Consider the following 17,968-nt stretch of genomic DNA (forward strand, 5'->3'; position numbering starts at 1 on the left):
AGGCAGGAGTCGGTCTACATGTCTCGGACGTGATGCCTATATACATGATCATGCCTAGATATTCTCATAACTATGCTCAATTCTGTCAATTGCTCAACAGTAATTTGTTCACCCACCGTAGAATACCTATGCTCTTGAGAGAAGCCACTAGTGAAACCTATGGCCCCCGGGTCTATCTTCATCATATTAATCTTCCAATACTTAGTTATTTCCTTTGCTTTTTTTACTTTGCTTTTATTTTACTTTGCATCTTTATCATAAAAATACCAAAAATATTATCTTATCATATCTATCAGATCTCACTCTCGTAAGTGGCCGTGTAGGGATTGACAACCCCTTATCGCGTTGGTTGCGAGGATTTATTTGTTTTGTGCATGTACGAGGGACTCGCGCGTAGCCTCCTACTGGATTGATACCTTGGTTCTCAAAAACTAAGGGAAATACTTACGCACTCTGCTGCATCATCCCTTCCTCTTCGGGGAAAACCCAACGCAGTGCTGAAGAGGTAGCAAGCACATGCAAGACATACATCAAGTGTTCTCAAATCCTTAAAGACTCAATCCGATAAGATTACTTCAAAGGGAAAACTCAATTCATTACAAGAGAGTAGAGGGGGAGAAACATCATAAGATCCAACTATAATAGCAAAGCTCGTGATACATCAAGATCGTGCCGAATCAAGAACACGAGAGAGAGAGAAAGAGAGAGATCAAACACATAGCTACTGGTACATACCCTCAGCCGCCGAGGGAGAACTACTCCCTCCTCGTCATGGAGAGCGTCGGGATGATAAATATGGCCACCGAAGAGGGACCCCCCCTTCGGCAGGGTGCCAGAATGGGTCTAGATTGGTTTTCGGTGACTACGGAGACTTCTGGCGGCATAACACCCGATCTAGGTTTCTTTATGGAAGTTTTGGGTTACATAAGAGGTGTTTGAGTATGGAACAAGGAAGGGGGGTCTCCGGGCTATCCACGAGGCAGGGGGCGTCTAACATCCCAAATTTTCAATTTGGAATGTTATACACTAGATCATCATCGCATATCATATTTATTGCATTTTGGTTGATCCTAGAAATTTCACGCAACTCAAGGACCCTCTGAGAGAGTTGGGGATTTCATTATTTTCATATTTGAGTTGTCTCAAATTTTGAAAATAAGATCATTTGATTTTATTTATTTTATCTTCAATTATTTCTATTATAAAAATTATGAGAGAGGGAATAAAATGACTTTCCCAAAATAAAGAAATATTGAGGATTTAATAAAAAAATCAAATAAGATTTTATTTGGTTTATTTGCTATTTTATTTGAATTTAGGAAAAATGTGTGTTTTTCAAAATTGCATTTAGGCCCCAAATAAATGTTCATCGCGTGCGGCTTGATTTTAGAAGCCGGGGAAAATTTATTTCGGAATTTTTGACTCCGTTTAGTATTTCTTTCGTTAGCTTTTCTGCGCATAATTTTTTTTAAAAAAATCCGAACCGACTCCGGGCCGTACCCGAGCGGGACTCCGCCCGGGGGAGCATTTTTAAGCCGACCCCGCCGAGCCGCCGAAGCCCACCAGCCCGCCCGCCGAAACCCTAGCGTCGTGCCGCCGCCGTCGCGCCGCCTCGCCGCCGCCTCGCCCCGCGCCTCCCGGCCCCGCGCCGCGCCGCGCTGCCTCGCCGCCGCCCCGCTGCCCGAGGTAGCCGCCGTCGCCGGCGGTTTTCCTCAGAAAACCGCCCGGTTTTTTAGATCCGCTTTTTTTATTAGAACATTTTTTACGAGCGTTCACTCGTTCGTTCGTTTTAACGAATGTGTTCATCGGTTAGGTCCAAATAACGAACGTTTGTTCGTTAATCTGTTCATCATTTTTCTTTTTCTTGGATTTTCCGCGATTATTTCTGATCACGATTTTCGTTTTAGTATAACTTTTCGCTCGTTTATCGAAATCAGGCGATTCAAGCGCGTGGAGTTTCGTCTCGAAACTCTCTTTTCGTTTAACCAACTTAAATAAGTTTTTGCTTCTGTAAAAAATGCCTTAGATCCAGAATAGTAAATGAAGCTTGTTTCTTTTGCTGTTTGTCTTTTGTTGCTTCGTTCGATTTGATCCTTTTTGCCAACCGGAGTTCTTAAGTTGAACTTTCTAGTTAGATCTCTTATTTGAGTTTTACCTGTGCATTAGTTGAGTACTTATTGTGTGTTTGTTTGTTTGCGATAGAGTACCCGGAGTGCGCCACTTGTTACTTCGAATCGCTAGGTTTCCTGGATCATCAGCAAGGCAAGTAACACTTTGATCATACCTCCTACTACCCAGTTTTATTGCATTATATCAATCCTCACACATTGCATGATTAGGATCTAATTAAATTGTGGGTTTGGGGAGTAGTTGAGGTAGAACCTATTACCTGTTTATTATCAAACCTTTGGGAGTTACTCTATGTTTGCTTATTATTGCTATGCTATGCTAGTAGACGTGGATTGGGTGAGTGTATCCATGACAGATGTGAGCTTTGTTAATTAATGGTTTATTTAAGGTGGCAACCTAAACACACATCTGGGTGGATTGAGGCACCTGGGTATTCCAGCGATTGCCTGTTTTCTTTTGGACCGCCACCCAGGCTCAAAGGGATCATGAGATTATTCATACTAGAAACTTCCATGTGCAGCCACAAGCTATTATGGGCTCTAGCATAGTTGACTAAGTCATGCAAACTCTTACAGTGGTAGACTAGCAGATGTAGGGGATGTAGGTTGGTACGGTCTACCCGTTCGTAAGGTGCTAGCGCTTCTGAAAGACTATGTCTCGGTCATCCGTTTCTCAAACACCATGCAGTGCGAGAAAACCAACGGAGGAGATCGAGTCTTGTGGGGAAAAGTGCGCAAACCTCTGCAGAGTGTATAAACTAATCATGGTTAGCCGTGTCCCCGGTTATGGACATCTTGAGTATCTAGTACCTGGATTATCATGTGAATCTCAACATGTTACTCTAAAAATTAATTTTTGTTGGGTTTGTTTAATGATGATGTTTAATTGGGATTGAGAATGCTGTCAACCATTCTCAATGTTTAACAACCACCATGATAGTTAAATAAATTTATTCCTTTGCAGTAGGGAAAAATTGGCTTTACGCAAAACTGTAACCATAGAGCTTTCCACCAGCCAAATATGCATATAGAATAGCTGTTTCATTCCATTACTCTCTATGTGTTACATTGCCAGCATATTCCATGTGCTGACCCGTTTTCGGGCTGCAACGTTAATGTTGCAGACTTTTCAGACGACGATTAAGGAGTTTTAGGTCGTGGTTCTATACTCAGTGATGCCGTTGGAGTTGATGGACTCACTTATCTTCCAAGCCTTCCGCTGTTATCGTTATTAGATGGCCTTAAGCCATATTTATTGTAATAAGTTCTCTTTTGAGACACTCGATGTAATAAGTGTGTGATTGCTACTCTGCTATAAATCCTTCAAGTACTGTGTGGTGTCAGCATTACTGATCCAGGGATGACACCGGAGCACAGAGATTGGACCGTTTGAGGTCTGGTCGCTACAAGATGGTATCAGAGCACACGCTGACTGTAGGACACGACCACTAAGCTAAAGACCTAGATCACTACTCACTCTCTTCTCTTCTGACCTCTCATCTTTTCTACTCTTTTAGGATGGCGGATGCAAGGAACAAGTTCACTCAACCGGATGAAGATACACCCTTTGGACGTCACTTGAAGGAAGTCACTAGATACCTGAACATAGGAGTACCAAGCTTCACCGGAACCTACAACACCACTCTACCTGAAGAAGAGCGCTGGATGATTCAAGTTCAAGTTCCAGGAAGGACGTTCATGCCAGTCACTGAGCCCATAGAGTTTTCTTTCGATGCACCAACTTGGAATCTAGGAAAGAGCATGGCAGCTCACATCGCCATGGGACGCATTGGAGAAGTCTACCGCAATGATCTCAAGGATACTATTTACCAGATTTGTGGGCACCGAGATGAGCACTGGGAGATGATCAGCACCAGAAAGGATAGATCAATTGCAGCTTTTATCCAGGAGTTAAACCAGCACATTCGACGTCAGGAGAACCAGATGTGCGCCGACATGATAGACCTGAAGAAGGCAAAGACAAGAATCAAGGAACTGGAGGAAGAACTCAAATCTACACGTGAAGATTTTGAAGAAGAAATTGAAGTATTAGTGGAAAAGAATGACAATCTGATCAAGAAGATTGGAATATTCATGGGAGGCCCTACACCAGTAGAAGAAGACGAAGAACCCAAGGAGATTCGCCCGGAAGACTACATCATCATCGACGACACCGACTCGGATCTAGATGATAGCGATGATGACTATGTTGATGAAGCTGGAGCAGATATCATGGAGTCTGCAACCGAAGAATATTTCTAGTAGACCACCCCAATAGTAGTAGTAGTCTACCATGTAAATATAGTAGTCCGAGCACTTTTGCGATAGTTAGATCGATTGTATGCCCTTGTTTGATTGATTGAATGAAGTGAATTGTTTGCTTTTGCCTCATGTGCATATGGATAGTGTTTTCTCTTTAGGCCCCCTCAATTCTTAAATCTCATCTTTTCTAAACCCTCAGATGGCTCTGAGACGTGACCCCGGATTTACCTTCCCACCAGAGCTCACTCAGTTGATCCAGCAGCAGAACACATCGATGCAGTTGCTAGTCCAGAATCAGAACCAGGGGAACAACAACAACAACAACAACAACAACCCACCACCACCACCACCTGTTGATCACTTAGCCCGTTTTCTTAGGATGAATCCGCCGGTGTTTTCCAGTAGCACCGAGCCGATAGTAGAAGATGATTGGCTCCGCAAGACAGCTAGAGAGTTGACCACAACAGGATGCACAAATGCGAAAAAGGTGGAGTTTGCTGCACATCAGCTTGAAGGACCCACAGAATCATGGTGGGAGAATTTCATAGCCACTTTCCCTGTTGACACAGTCACGTGGGACCAGTTTCAGCAGGCTTTTCATACTGCCCATGTTTCAGCAGGAGCTATGGCCATGAAGAAGCGATAGTTTCGCAACTTGCGCCAAGGAGGACGAACAGCTGGCCAGTATGTGGAGGACTTTAGTAAGTTAGCACGTTATGCCCCAGATGATGTTGCTACGGATGCAGCAAAGCAGGAGAAATTTCTGGAAGGACTGAATGATGAGTTGAGCATGCAGTTGATGGTAGCAACCTTCAACAACTACCAGGAGTTGGTAGATCGTGCTCTCATGATTGAAGGGAAGCAGCAGCAAATTGAGAATCGCAAGAGGAAGTATGCACAAGGAAAGTACAATTCAGGAGCTCAGCAGAAGCCATGATTTACCCCTAGGCCGGGAGGACATTTTCAGCATACCCATGGAGGAGGAAGCTCGCACAATCACAATGGCCCCAAGAATGGTAATAGGAATGGAGGAAGCAACGGCCAGAACCGCACCCACCCATCAACCCCAGCCAAGAAAGACCTGAGCCAAGTCACTTGTTTTAAGTGCCAGAAGACCGGACATTATGCCAATGAATGTCCCGAATCCCAGAATGGAAATGGCAATGGAAGCTCTGGGAAGAAGCCGAACCCTTTCAACAGGGGACAGGTGAACCACGTTAACGTGGAGGAGGTTGAAGAGCAGCCGGATGCAGTAATCGGTAAGTTTTTGGTTAAGTCATTTACTGCACTCGTTCTTTTCGATACTGGTGCATCGCATTCATACATATCAAGGAGATTTGTGGATAAGTATAAACTGCCAACCCAAGCCCTTAGGTCACCCATGTTAGTAACTTCGCCTGGAGCAGAATATATGGCTAGTCTATGGTGTGATCGGTTACCATTAAGAATTGGTAACTATGTTTTTCCCTCAGACCTAATAGTGTTGGAATCCCAAGGATTGGATGTGATATTAGGCATGGATTGGTTGTCAAAGTATGAAGGGAATATTGAATGTGCCAGTAAGTCAATTTTACTTACCACCCCAGAAGGGAGAAGGATCAAGTATGTATCCCGACATGTGCCAAAGAGGACTCAAGTAAATTGTTTAACCGGAGTTGTGCAGGAGGAAGTACCAGTAGTGAAGGATTTCCCCGAAGTATTTCCAGAAGAGTTGCCAGGCATGCCACCGGATAGAGATATTGAGTTTTTGATTGAGCTTTTGCCAGGCACAGGGCCAATATCAAAGAGACCATATAGGATGCCTGCAAAGGATTTGGTGGAAATTAAGAAGCAGATTAAGGAGTTACTGGATAAAGGATATATTCGCCCAAGTTCATCGCCTTGGGGATCGCCAGTACTTCTAGTGGAGAAGAAGGATGGATCGTTAAGGATGGTTGTCGATTATCGAGGATTGAATGAAGTAACCATCAAGAACAAGTACCCACTACCGATGATCAATGATCTGTTTGATCGATTGCAAGGAGCTAAGGTATTTTCCAAGATCGATCTGCGATCAGGATACCACCAGTTGAAGATTCGAGAACAGGATATACCTAAGACGGCTTTTACCACCAGGTATGGGCTGTACGAGTATACCGTTATGTCATTTGGTCTGACTAACGCACCTGCATATTTTATGAACATGATGAACAAAGTGTTTATGGAGTTCTTGGATAAGTTCGTCGTAGTGTTCATTGATGATATCCTGGTTTACTCGAAGAATGAAGAGGAGCATAAGGAACATTTGCGTTTGGTTCTTGGAAAGCTCAGAGAACATCAATTATATGCCAAGTTTAGCAAATGTGAGTTTTGGTTGAAGGAAGTTGGATTTCTCGGACACGTTATATCCGGAGAAGGTATAGCAATAGATCCCACTAAAGTTGATACCGTGACCAAGTGGGAAGCACCAACCACCGTGGGAGAGATCCGGAGTTTTCTTGGACTCGTAGGATACTACCGGAGGTTTATTGAGAATTTCTCAAAGATTGCGAAGCCTATGACGGAGTTGTTGAAGAAGGATACCAAGTTCATATGGATGAAGGAATGTGAGGCTAGTTTTCAGGAGTTGAAGAAACGTTTGGTTACCTCACCCGTGTCGATTTTACCGGATCAAACCAAGGATTACGAGGTGTATTGCGACGCTTCACGTCGAGGACTTGGAGCAGTGCTTATGCAGGAAGGGAGAGTTGTTTCATATGCCTCATGACAGCTTAAGCCTCATGAGTTTAATTATGCTACGCATGATTTGGAGTTAGCAGCCGTAGTGCATGCATTGAAGACTTGGAGATATTTTCTGATTGGAAACCATTGCGAGGTGTACACGGCTCACAAGAGTTTGAAGTATATTTTCACACAGAAGGAGTTGAATCTCAGACAAAGGAGATGGTTGGAGCTCATCAAGGATTATGATATGAGATTGCATTATCACCCTGGAAAGGCTAATGTAGTAGCTGACGCATTGAGCCGTAAGAGCCATGTCAACACCCTAATGACGGGAGATTTACCAAGGGAGTTAGCCGAAAATATTCGAGAGCTATGTTTGGAAATAGTTCCAAGAGGCTATGTAGCAGCATTGGAGATTCAGTCTACTTTGATGGATAAGATCAGAGAAGCTCAAAGGACTGACAAGGAGATTGCTTCTATTAAGGAGAAAATGAGCAAAGGAAAAGCTAAGGGATTTCGTGAGGATGAGCACGATACCCTATGGTTTGAAGACCGTGTCTATGTACCAAATGATTCAGAGATCAGGAAGCTAATTCTACAAGAGGCCCATGACTCACCATACTCGATTCACCCAGGAAATACCAAGATGTATTTGGATTTGAAGGATATTTTCTGGTGGACCGGAATGAAGAAGGATATTGCGGAATATGTAGCAGTTTGTGATGTATGTCAGAGAGTGAAGGCAGAGCATCAGAAGCCAGCAGGATTGCTACAACCATTGCCGATACCCGAATGGAAGTGGGATAAGCTAGGCATGGATTTTATTACAGGATTGCCCAGAACACGTTCAGGCTATGACTCGATATGGGTTGTAGTCGATCGTTTGACAAAGGTAGCTCATTTCATTCCAGTGAAGACTACCTATACCAGTGCAAAGTTGGCAAAGATATACATGACCAGGATCGTATGTCTGCATGGAGTTCCAAGGAGCATTGTATCAGATAGAGGAACCCAGTTTACCTCAAAGTTCTGGAATCAGTTGCATGAGACTTTGGGAACCAGACTGGAGTTTAGCACAGCTTTCCACCCGCAGACAGATGGACAGACCGAGAGAGTCAATCAGATTTTGGAGGATATGCTAAGAGCTTGTGCGCTAGATTATGGATCTAGTTGGGATGAGAATTTGCCATATGCAGAGTTCTCTTACAACAACAGCTATCAAACCAGTTTGAAGATGGCCCCTTTCGAAGCCTTGTACGGAAGGAGGTGCAGGACCCCATTGTCTTGGGATGAAGTTGGAGACCGCCAGTTGTTTGGACCGGATCTGATAAAGGAGTCTGAACAGAAAGTGAAATTGATTCGCGATAGGCTCAAGGTAGCTCAGTCCAGGCAGAAGAGTTATGCAGACTCTAAACGCAAGGAGACAGTTTACAAAGTCGGAGACCGAGTTTATCTTCGAGTATCTCCACTTCGAGGAGTTAAGCGCTTTGGAGTTAAGGGAAAACTAGCGCCACGTTTTGTAGGCCCATACAAAGTTTTGGAGCGTATGGGAGAAGTAGCCTACAAGTTGGAATTACCCGAAGGACTGTCAGGAGTTCACGACGTGTTTCATGTATCCCAGTTGAAGAAGTGCCACGCAGAGATGGCTGACATACCGCTGAGAGATACGGTACCACTGGAAGCGATTCAGTTGGATAGTGATTTGACCTATGAGGAGAAACCAGTTAAGATTCTAGAGTATGCCAGTCGAGTCACCCGCAGCAAGGTTATCAAGTTTTGCAAGGTTCAGTGGAGCCACCACACGGAGGATGAAGCCACCTGGGAACGAGAGGAAGATTTGCTGAAAGACCACCCTCACCTATTTTCTAGCCAACCCGAATCTCGAGGGCGAGATTCATCTTAAGGGGGGTAGGTTTGTAACATCCCAAATTTTCAATTTGGAATGTTATACACTAGATCATCATTGCATATCATATTTATTGCATTTTGGTTGATCCTAGAAATTTCACGCATCTCAAGGACCCTCGGAGAGAGTTGGGGATTTCGTTATTTTCATATTTGAGTTGTCTCAAATTTTGAAAATAGGATCATTTGATTTTAATTATTTTATCTTCAATTATTTCTATTATAAAAATTATGAGAGAGGGAATAAAATGACTTTCCCAAAATAAAGAAATATTGAGGATTTAATAAAAAATCAAATAAGATTCTATTTGGTTTATTTGCTATTTTATTTGAATTTAGGAAAAATGTGCATTTTTCAAAATTGCATTTAGGCCCCAAATAAATGTTCATCCTGTGCGCCTTGATTTTAGAAGCCGGGGAAAATTTATTTCAGAACTTTTGGAGTCCGTTCAGTATTTTTTTCGTTAGTTTTTCTGCGTGGAATTTTTTTTAAAAAAAATCCAAACCGACTCCAGACCGTACCCGAGCGGGACTCCGCCCGGGGGGCCTTTTTAAGCCGACCCCGCCGAAGCCCACCAGCCCGCCCGCCGAAACCCTAGCGTCGCGCCGCCGCCGCCGCGCCGCCTCGCTGCCACCTCGCCGCCGCCGCCGCCTTGCCCCGCGCCGCCCCGCCCCGCCCCGCGCCGCGCCACCTCGCCGCCGCCCCGCTGCCCGAGGTAGCCGCCGTCGCCGGCGGTTTTCCTCAGAAAACCGCACGATTTTTTTAGATCCACTTTTTTATTAGAACGTTTTTTTTCGGTTTAGTTATTTAGCGAGCGTTCAATCATTCATTCGTTTTAACAAATGTGTTCGTCGGTTAGATCCAGATAACAAACGTTTGTTCGTTAATCTGTTCGTCGTTTTTCTTTTTCTCAGATTTTCCACGATTATTTTTTATCGCGATTTCTGATCCGATTTTCGTTTTAGTATAACTTTTCGCTCGTTTATCGGAATCAGGCGATTCAAGCGCCTGGAGTTTCGTCTCGAAACTCTCTTTCCATTTAACCAACTTAAATAAGTTTTTGCTTTTGTAAAATTTGCCTTAGATCCAGAATAGTAAGCGAAGCCTATTTCTTTTGCTGTTTGTCTTTCGTTGCTTCGTTCGATTTGATCCTTTTTGCCAACCGGAATTCCTAAGTTGAACTTTCTGGTTAGATCTCTTATTTGAGTTTTACCTGTGCATTAGTTGAGTACTTATTGCGTGTTTGTTTGTTTGCGATAGAGTACCCGGAGTGCGCCACTTGTTACTTCGAATCGCTAGGTTTCCCGGATCATCAGCAAGGCAAGTAACACTTTGATCATACCTCCTACTACCCAGTTTTATTGCATTAGATCAATTCTCACACATTGCATGATTAGGATCTAATTAAATTGTGGGTTTTGGGAGTAGTTGAGGTAGAACCTATTACCTGTTTATTATCAAACCTTTGGGAGTTACTCTACGTTTGCTTATTATTGCTATGCTATGCTAGTAGACGTGGATTGGGTGAGTGTATCCATGACAGATGTGAGCTTTGTTAATTAATGGTTTATTTAAGGTGGCAACCTAAACACACATCTGGGTGGATTGAGGCACCTGGGTATTCCAGCGATTGCCTGTTTTCTTTTGGACCGCCACCCAGGCTCAAAGGGATCATGAGATTATTCATACTAGAAACTTCCGTGTGCAGCCACAAGCTATTATGGGCTCTAGCATAGTTGACTAAGTCGTGCGAACTCTTACAGTGGTAGACTAGCAGATGTAGGGGATGTAGGTGGTACGGTCTACCCGTTCGTAAGGTGCTAGCGCTTCTGAAAGACTATGTCTCGGTCATTCGTTTCTCAAACACCATGCAGTGCGAGAAAACCAACGGAGGAGATCGAGTCTTGTGGGGAAAAGTGCGCAAACCTCTGCAGAGTGTATAAACTAATCATGGTTAGCCGTGTCCCCGGTTATGGACATCTTGAGTATCTAGTACCTAGATTATCATGTGAATCTCAACATGTTACTCTAAAAATTAATTTTGTTGGGTTTGTTTAATGATGATGTTTAATTGGGATTGAGAATGCTGTCAACCATTCTCAATGTTTAACAACCACCATGATAGTTAAATAAATTTATTCCTTTGCAGTAGGGAAAATTGGCTTTACGCAAAACTGTAACCATAGAGCTTTCCACCAGCCAAATATGCATGTCGAATAGTTGTTTCTTTCCATTACTCTCTATGTGTTACATTGCCAGCATATTCCATGTGCTGACCCGTTTTCGGGCTGCAACGTTAATGTTGTAGACTTTTTAGACGACGATTAAGGAGTTTTAGGTCGTGGTTCTATACTCAGTGATGCCGTTGGAGTTGATGGACTCACTTATCTTCCAAGCCTTCCGCTGTTATCGTTATTAGATGGCCTTAAGCCATATTTATTGTAATAAGTTCTCTTTTGAGACACTCGATGTAATAAGTGTGTGATTGCTACTCTGCTATAAATCCTTCAAGTACTGTGTGGTGTCAGCATTACTGATCCAGGGATGACACCGGAGCACAGAGATTGGACCGTTTGAGGTCTGCACGCTACAGGGCGTGCCCAGGGGAGTGGGCGCGCCTCCCACCCTCGTGGGCAGCCCGAGACTCTTCTGGCTCAATTCTTCTACTTCCTGGCCTTCTTCTGGTCCAAAAATAAGTTCCGTGAAGTTTCAGGTCAATTGGACTCCGTTTGGTTTTCCTTTTCTGCGATATTCAAAAACAATGAAAAAATAGAAACTGGCACTAGGCTCTAGGTTAATAGGTTAGTCCCAAAAATCATATAAAATAGCACATAAATGCATATAAAACATCCAAGGTTGATAATATAATAGCATGGAACAATAAAAAATAATAGATACGTTGGAGACGTATCATTCTCATACATGGATCCCATCTCAGATTTCATGGAATCAAGCCATTTCGTGGAATCTGGGCTCATCACCGCTTCCTCATAGTTCGTAGGTTCGTCATGGTCTAGTAACATGACTTCCAGAAAGGATTACCGTACCACTCTGGTGTAGACCATACTCTGGTTGTCCTACGAGGTTCGGTAGTAACTTGATTTGAAGTTTCATGATCATCATCATTATCTTCCTCACTAATTGGTGTAGAGATCACTAGAACTGAATTCTGTGATGAACTATTTTCCAATTAGGGAGAAGGTACAATTACCTTATCAAGTTCTACATTCCTCCCACTCACTTCTTTCGAGAGAAACTTCTTCTCTAGAAAGGATCCATTCTTAGCAACAAAATATCCTGCCTTCGGATCTGTGATAGAAGGTGTACCCAACTGTTACCTTTTGGGTATCCTATGAAGACGCACTACTCCAATTTGGCTTCGAGCTTATCAGTTTGAAAAAATTTCACATAAGCATCGCAACCCCAAACTTTAAGAAATGACAGCTTTGGTTTCTTTCCAAACCATAGTTCATAGGATGTCATCTCAACGGATTTAGATGGTGCCCTATTTAATGTGAATGCAGTTGTCTCTAATGCATAACCCCAAAACGATTGTTGTAAATCAGTAAGAGATATCATAGATCGCACCATATCTAGTAAAGTGTGATTACGACATTCGGACACACCATTACGCTGTGGTGTTCCAGGTGGCGTGAGTTGCAAAACTATTCCGCATTGTTTCAAATCAAGACCAAACTCGTAACTCTAATATTCTCCTCCACGATCAGATCGTAGAAACTTTACTTTCTTGTTACGATGATTTTCCACTTCACTCTAAAATTCTTTGAACTTTTCAAATGTTTCAGACTTCTGTTTCATCAAGTAGATATACCCATATCTGCTCAAATCATCTGTGAAGGTCAGAAAATAACGATACCCGCCGTGAGCCTCAACACTCATCAGACCCCATACATCAGTATGTATTATTTCCAATAAGTCAGTTGCTCGCTCCATTGTTCCGGAGAACGGAGTCTTAGTCATCTTGCCCATGGGGCATGGTTCGCAAGCATCAAGTGATTCATAATCAAGTGATTCCAAAAGCCCATCGGCATGGAATTTCTTCATGCGCTTTACACCAATATTACCTAAACGACAGTGCCACAAATAAGTTGCACTATCATTATTAACTTTGCATCTTTTGGCTTCAATATTGTAAATATGTGTATCACTACGATTGAGATTCAATAAACCATTCACCTTGGGTGTATGACTACAGAAGGTTTTATTCATGTAAACAGAATAACAATTATTCTTTGACTTAAATGAATAACCGTATTGCAATAAACATGATCCAATCATATTATGATCAACGCAAACACCAAATAACATTTATTTGAGGTTCAACACTAACCCCGAAGGTAAAGAGAGTGTGTGATGGTGATATTATCAACATTTGGAATTACTTCCAACACACATCGTCACCTCGCGCTCAACTAGTCTTTTGTTTATTTTGCAACTCCTGTTTTGAGTTACTACTTCTAGCAACTGAACCAGTATCAAATACCGAGGGGTTTGCTATAAACACTAGTAAAGTACACATCATGTATATCAAATATACCTTTGTTCACTTTGCCATCCTTCTTATCCGCCAAGTATCTAGGGCAGTTCCACTTCCAGTGACCATTTCCTTTGAAGTAGAAGCACTCAGTTTTAGGCTTGGGTCTAGCTTTGGGCTTCTTCATGGGAGAGGAAACTTGCTTGCCATTATTCTTGAAGTTCCCTTTTTTCCCATGCCCTTTTACTTGAAACTAGTGGTTTTTTCAACGTTCAACACTTGATGCTTTTCTTGATTTCTACCTTCGTCGATTTGAGCATCACGAAGAGCTTGGGAATCGTCTCTGTTATCCCTTGCATATTATAGTTCATCACGAAGTTCTAGTAACTTGGTGATTGTGGCTAGAGAACTCTGTCAATCACTATCTTATCTAGAAGATCAACTCCCACTTGATTCAAGTGATTGTAGTACTCAGACAATCTGAGCACATGCTCACTGGTTGAGCTATTCTCCTCCATCTTGTATGCAAAGTACTTGTCAGAGGTCTCATACCTCTCGACTCAGGCATGAGTCTGAAATACCAATTTCAGCTCTTGGAACATCTTATATGCTCCGTGGCATTCAAAATGTTTTTGACATCCTGGTTCTAAGCCGTAAAGCATGATGCACTAAACTATCAAGAAGTCATTATATCGAGCTTTGTCAAATGTTCATAACGTCTGTATCTGCTCCCGCAATAGGTCCGTCACCTAGCGGTGCATCAAGGACATAATACTTTTGTGCAGCAATGAGGATAACCCTCAGATCATGGAGCTAGTCCGTATCATTGCTACTAACATCTTTCAACTTATTTTTCTCTAGGAACATATCAAAAATAAATAGGGAGCTACATCGCAAGCAATTGATCTACAACATAGATATGCAAATACTATCAGGACTAAGTTCATGATAAATTAAAGTTCAATTTAATCATATTAATAAAGAACTCCCACTTAGATAGACATCCCACTAATCATCTAAGTGATCACGTGATCCATATCAACTAAACCATTTTCGATCATCACGTGAGATGGAGCAGTTTTCAATGGTGAACATCACTATGGTGATCATATCTACTATATGATTCACGCTCGACCTTTCGGGCTTAGTGTTCCGAGGCGTATCTGCATATGTTAGGCTCGTCAAGTTTAACCCGAGTATTTCTGCGTGTGCAAAACTGGCTTGCACCCGTTGTATGTGAATGTAGAGCTTATCACACCCGATCATCACGTGGTGTCTCGGCACGATGAACTTTGGCAACGGTGCATACTCAGGGAGAACACTTGTACCTTGAAATTTAGTGAGAGATCATCTTATAATGCTACTGCCGAACTAAGCAAAATAAGATGCGTAAAGGATAAACATCACATGCAATCAAAATATGTGACATGACATGGCCATGATCATCTTGCGCCTTTGATCTCCATCTCCAAAGTACCATCATGATCTCTATCGCCACCGGCATGACACCATGATCTCCATCATCTTGATCTCTATCAATGTGTCATCACATGGTCATCTCGCCAACTATTGCTTTTGCAACTATTGCTATCGCATAGCGATAAAGTAAAGCAATTATTTGGCGCTTGCATCTTCTGCAATAAAGAGACAACCATAAGGCTTATGCCAGTTGCCGATAACTTTAACAAAACATGATCATCTCATACAAAAATTTATATCTCATCATGTCTTGACCATATGACATCACAACATGCCCTGCAAAAACAAGTTAGACGTCCTCTACTTTGTTGTTGCAAGTTTTACGTGGCTGCTACGGGCTGAGCAAGAACCGTTCTTACCTACGTATCAAAAACCACAACGCAGTATAGTGATTGCTTTTTGATCTTCAGAAAGAACCCTGTTCATTGAATCTGATTCAACTAAAGTTGGAGAAACTGACACCCACCAGCCACCTGTGTGCAAAGCACGTCGGTAGAACCAGTCTCGCGTAAGCGTACGCATAATGTCGGCTAAGCCGCTTCATCCAACAATACTGCCGAATCAAGAAACAACTAGTGACGGCAAGCAATATGTATATACCCACACCCACAATTCCTTTGTGTTCTACTCGTGCATATAACATCTACGCATAGACCTGACTCTGATACCACTATTGGGGAACGTAGAAATTTTAAAAATATTTCTACGCACACACAAGATCATGGTGATGCATAGCAATGGGAGGGGAGAGTGTCGTCCACGTACCCTCATAGACCGTAAGCGAAAGCGTTACGACAACGCGGTTGATGTAGTCGTACGTCTTCATGATTGACCGATCCTAGTACCGAACGTATGACACCTCGGCGATCTACACACGTTCAGCTCGGTGACGTCCCACGAACTCATGATCCATTAGAGCTTCGAGGGAGAGTTCCGTCAGCACGACGGCGTGATGACGGTGTTGATGAAGCTACCTATGCAGGGCTTTGCCTAAGCACCGCTATGATATGACCGAGGTGGATTATGGTGGAGGGGGGCACCACACATGACTAAAAGATCAATGATCAACTTGTGTGTCTCCATAGGGTGCCCCCCTCCCCGTATATAAAGGAGTGGATGAGGGGGAGGGCCGGCCCTCTACTATGGCGCGCCCTCGGGAGTCCTACTCCCACCGGGAGTAGGATCCCCCCTGATACGTCTCCAACGTATCTATAATTTTTGATTGCTCCATGCTATATTATCTACTGTTTTGGACATTATTGGGCCTTATTATCCACTTTTATATTATTTTTGGGACTAACCTACTAACCGGAGGCCCAGCCCAGAATTGTTGTTTTTTTTTGCCTATTTTAGGGTTTCGAAGAAAAGGAATATCAAACGGAGTCCAAACGAAATGAAACCTTCGGGAACGTGATTTTCTCAATGAACAAGACCCAAGAGACTTGGACCCTACGTCAAGACAAAAGAGGAGGCCATGAGGTAGGGGGCGCGCCTACCCCCCCCCCCCCAGGCGCGCCCTCCACCGTCGTGGGCCCCCCTGTTGCTCCACCGACGTGCTCCTTCCTCCTATATATACCTATGTACCCCCAAACGATTAGATACGGAGCCAAAACCCTAATTCCACCGCCGCAACTTTCTGTATCCATGAGATCCCATCTTGGGGCCTGTTCCAGAGCTTCGCCGGAGGGGGCATCAATCACGGAGGGCTTCTACATCATCACCATAGCCCCTCTGATGAAGTGTGAGTAGTTCACCTCAGACCTATGGGTCCATCGTTATTAGCTAGATGGCTTCTTCTCTCTTTTTGGATCTCAATACAATGTTCCCCCCTCTCTTGTGGAGATCTATTTGATGCAATCTTCTTTTTGCGGTGTGTTTGTTGAGACCTATAAATTGTGGGTTTATTATCAAGTCTATCTATGAACAATATTTGAATCTTCTCTGAATTCTTTTATGTATGATTGGTTATCTTTGCAAGTCTCTTCAAATTATCAGTTTGGTTTGGCCTACTAGATTGATCTTTCTTGCAATGGGAGAAGTGCTTAGCTTTGGGTTCAATCTTGCGGTGTCCTTTCCCAGTGACAGTAGGGGCAGCAAGGAACGTATTGTATTGTTGCCATCGAGGATAACAAGATGGGGTTTTCACCATATTGCATGAGTTTATCCCTCTACATCATGTCATCTTGCTTAAGGCATTACTCTATTTTCATTAACTTAATACTCTAGATGCATGCTGGATAGTTGTCGATGAGTGGAGTAATAGTAGTAGATGCAGGCAGGAGTCGGTCTACTTGTCTCGGACGTGATGCCTATATACATGATCATGCCTAGATATTCTCATAACTATGCTCAATTCTGTCAATTGCTCAACAGTAATTTGTTCACCCACCGTAGAATACCTATGCTCTTGAGAGAAGCCACTAGTGAAACCTATGGCCCCCGGGTCTATCTTCATCATATTAATCTTCCAATACTTAGTTATTTGCTTTGCTTTTTACTTTGATTTTATTTTACTTTGCATATTTATCATAAAAATACCAAAAATATTATCTTATCATATCTATCAGATCTCACTCTCGTAAGTGGCCGTGTAGGGATTGACAACCCCTTATCGCGTTGGTTGGGAGGATTTATTTGTTTTGTGCAGGTACGAGGGCTCGCACGTAGCCTCCTACTGGATTGATACCTTGGTTCTCAAAAACTGAGGGAAATACTTACGCTACTCTGTTGCATCATCCCTTCCTCTTCGGGGAAAAACCAACGCAGTGCTCAAGAGGTAGCAAGAAGGATTTCTGGCGCCGTTGTCGGGGAGTCTACGCGAAAGTCAATATACCAAGTACCCATCACAATCGCTATCTCCCGCATTACATTATTTGCCATTTTCCTCTCGTTTTCTCTCCCCCACTTCACCCTTGCCGTTTTATTTGCCCCCTCTCTCTCTCTCTATCCTCCCTCTCTTTCTCTATTTGCCTCTTTTTCGTTTGCTTGTCGTTA

The sequence above is a fragment of the Triticum aestivum genome, chromosome 1A (genome assembly GCF_018294505.1).
Source record: "Triticum aestivum cultivar Chinese Spring chromosome 1A, IWGSC CS RefSeq v2.1, whole genome shotgun sequence".
In the NCBI taxonomy this organism is placed as follows: domain Eukaryota; kingdom Viridiplantae; phylum Streptophyta; class Magnoliopsida; order Poales; family Poaceae; genus Triticum; species Triticum aestivum.